We start from the raw sequence: 3,913 nt of genomic DNA on the forward strand, positions 1-3,913 counted from the left end.
GTTATTTGCGTTGATGGCCTTCCATAGTGGAGAAGCGCCATCAGTACCTCCGTGTGCTCGTCCAGACCAGGCGACACGGACAAACTGATAACAAGTTCCGCCAACATTCTATAGTGTTATATATATAACAACAACATTCTATAGTGTTGTATAGTGACAGAATAGCCTATCTCTGCAGACAGAAGTGGTCAGTAGTAACATGATATCGTGAGCTTAGAATTATAAGGTTCTATCTCCGTTTAGGGCAGTTCAGAGATATTGAGCGTCAAAGTTTTTACATTCCATTATGTTTTGTGAGATGGAACCTTTGTATTTTATTAATTGAATTACTAACTAAAAAATGTCAACATTTAAAGAATAACACCACACAGGCATTAATAAACACCTAATGGATCAGATTATGTAAAAAATAAACTCAATGTTGACCAAAAATGGAGATAGAACCTTATAATTCTAACGTCACGATATGTGTTGTGGATGTAAGCAGAGGGGATGCTGGCCGCTGACAGTGTTGTGCTAAGATAGCTAGCTAGCTATATTATTGAACCTAATCAGAGATGATTTGACAGGTTTTGAATATTCCAGGTTACTGTGGGGGGCCAGGTGAACAGCATCTTTAGCAATAATCGTTCGCTAACCATCACAAGCAAGCAAGCGCCTCTCAATGTACATCGATTCAGCGGGGAAACTGAGCTAGCAAGAGGCTACCAAGCTAAAGGCTAACAGGCTAACATTAGCCCGGTTAATGCATGGAAAGTCCACTGCTGGGACAGAAAGCCTACCCGCAGATAACCAATCACACAACCTATAACGTTGCAGAAACACAGTACATGTTTTGGACTCGTTGCGTTTGCGTGATATCTCTAGATTTAGCATTAGCTTGTTAGCATCCTTACCCACCTGTACGTGAACGTTCGTAGCACGATTTCTCTTGTGTGTGTTTTGGGCTGTGAGAAAAGTGACCAATCAGATGCTTATATTGGTCTCGGATGTACGGCGGCTCAGGCAGGACAACAATGTGCCATTTAAAGCTGTGCGTGTGGATTTTTCACTTTGTGTTGGGAATTAATTATTTTTATTCCCACCATCGATTTAAATTAAAACAATTGGATGACTAAACTGGGTATTTTCCATTAGAGTTCATATAGATAAGACTTATAAATATTCATGCATACAATACTGTACATTTCTGTCCGAGGCCCTGATTCAGCTACTGCAGGCTATAATCAATGATTTTGAAATACATTAGTGTTATAAAACGTGGATGTCGTCTACCATTTTAGACCTAATTTTATATTCATATTTTCATATGTTCATATTCCGGAATATGGCATTCCGATACAAGAACATTTTTGGTGTTTTCATATTACATCACAGAGCCAAAATTATATGACCATTTTAAAGAGAAGAGCTAGTACTTTTAAATGGTATCAATGTTTATTTTATTATTTGAGAATAACTATCCTTTATCCAGCAGATTTCACACAGCAATCTTTACAAAAATCTTCTCCGGCTGCCATACTCCATCAGAAAACTGCATTTTAAACCATTTTACTTACAAGCTTGAAGGAAAGTTAGAGGGTATGAGGCATGCACAATTCTGTTGGCAATTCAGAATAGAAGACAGGTTAGAAATATCTTGTATTGTTCAAGAGTAATGACCATTCTAGTGATTAGTGACATGGAGGAAAAAGAAAATCGGAATTGGGTTTTATAGGTTTTTAGTCAAGAATAAAAGTATTTTGTAATGTTTTGGCTGTAAAAATGTCAGATAATGTCCTGTGAGTAAATGCCTTTGCTCCTTTTGTCAGGATTACTTCAGCTTTCAATATCTGACATTACTGAAATGTTTTGAGGGGAAAAAAACACAAAAACGGAATTGATTTTAGAGGGTTTTTAGTGAAATATTAAATTGACTATATACAAATAATTAAGAACAGACTATATACAAATGATTTAGAACAGACTATATACAAATAATTAAGAACAGACTATATACACAAGCTATGCCTCACAAGCGAGATCCAGGTGTTAGTCAACAAATGCCTGCGGTACATCCTCAAGCTGTGGTGGCCCATCAGAATCACAAATGAAGAGCTGTGGAGAATAACAAACCAGGACAGCATAGCTACCACCATCAAAAGGAGAAAGTGGAGCTGGATAGGGCACACCCTTAGGAAGGACTCCAACAACATCACTAGACAGGCCTTGGACTACAACCCGCAGGGGAAGAGGAAAGCTGGAAGGCCGAAAAACACCTGGAGACGTTCCACACTCCAAGACCTGAAGAACATCGGGGTGAGCTGGCAAGAAACAAAGGCCCAGGCCCAAAAGAGAGTGAGATGGAGAGCTCTGGTGGACGCCCTATGCCCCTCAACGGGGTGAAGAGGACTAACTAACTAACTATATACAGACAGGCCTACTGTACTCAGTCGTGGTACAGAGTGAAACAGTTCCTGTCGAGTTGAAGGCAGAGGCCCACACCACACTCTCTACATCTCCAAGGAGTGTTTCTTTTGCACAGAGTGCACCTCTTTCTCCCCAGGGTGGCTCTCACAGTCTTGCCCTTCCCCTGACCGTCGCTCACAGGGACAGGGAAATGGCCCTGGCTGGGGGTCCTCTCCGGCCTGCCATGCAGTGGCACTCCCAGGAGCTGGGCAGTCAGCTGCTCCTGGAAGTCCTGGCGTGTCATGTGTCCCTGAAACAAAATCAGAATCAGATTTACTCTTGCCGGGGGTTTTCACACATACATGTAATTTGCTTTGGAATGTTGGTGCATAACAATAAGTAGACAAGCATACAAAAGGTGCAAGGACAAGACAGGACAGTGCAAAATACAGAAGAGTACAATTACATACCTCCTGCTTGCTTTTACATAGCTCCTTGTGGACTATGTAGCTGTTTGTCAAACTAATGTCCACAAAGTGCTGGAACACAGTAATAGGCCACCGCCTGGTTTTGCGGTGGACAGAGTTTGTCCCCAGCATCTGGTCAGATGTATCAACACCCCCCATGTACTTATTATACTCCCCGACAGCTGTGGGCCTGGGGATGGGGACCCTCTCATTTTGTCCATCAGCTAGATAGATAGGAGAGAAAAGGAGGGTGCACATTGTCACAATGGTAATTCAATGTGTTTTGTTGTAATATGCATGTATAGTGTGTTGTAATATGCATGTATAGTGTGTTGTAACATGCATGTATAGTGTGTTGTAATATGCATGTATAGTGTGTTGTAATATGCATGTATAGTGTGTTGTAATATGCATGTATAGTGTGTTGTAATATGCATGTATAGTGTGTTGTAATATGCATGTATAGTGTGTTGTAACATGCATTTATTCATCAACTGACAAAAGGTTACATTACAGCATATGTCAATACCTGTCTTCTGCCAGCGCAGTACCGTCTCGCCAGTGTAGACTGGATAGACATTGGTGCACATGGAACTAGAGGCATGCTAAAAGTAATGCAGATAATATAACAATAATATAACTTCATCCCGAAGGAAAATATTATGCAAGTTACCCAAAAAGTTAGGCTACAAATGTGTTAGGCTATAACATACAAAAGTTACTCACGTTGATGATGAATGATGTATTCACTTCCGTGTTCACTGTCGTCCTGACTCCTCGATAAATCGAGATGGAGGTTTTGACACCCTCAATGATTTCCGAGACATTTTTAATAATAATAATAATACTTGTTTACCCTCGAGAGATAGCAAAGAATATTTCATCGTTTCCAAAGCTTCAGAATAGGTTATTAGGGAACAATTTTTACGCTAGCAAACATTTAGTAAACCTCCTCCATTTTGTAAACTCCTCCTCCGCCTCCATTGTGAGTAAACGGACTCTGAGAATGTCGTCACGTCACATTTTACCGTAATACCCTATATGTTGGTTGAAGTGCA

At 40.5% G+C, this 3,913-nt stretch overlaps 1 long non-coding RNA gene across 1 annotated transcript; it reads right to left on the minus strand.

The window, feature by feature from the left end:
- Positions 1-2,105: 2,105 nt before the first annotated feature.
- Positions 2,106-3,694, minus strand: LOC308149697. Its single transcript, XR_013937259.1, has 3 exons — positions 3,582-3,694; positions 2,859-3,079; positions 2,106-2,698 (listed from the first exon to the last, which is right to left on the minus strand). It is a non-coding gene; the product is annotated as an uncharacterized lncRNA (long non-coding RNA).
- Between the last annotated feature and the right edge of the window lie 219 nt (positions 3,695-3,913).

Source organism: Nansenia antarctica (genome assembly GCF_963989245.1).
Source record: "Nansenia antarctica genome assembly, chromosome: 2".
Lineage (NCBI taxonomy): Eukaryota > Metazoa > Chordata > Actinopteri > Argentiniformes > Microstomatidae > Nansenia > Nansenia antarctica.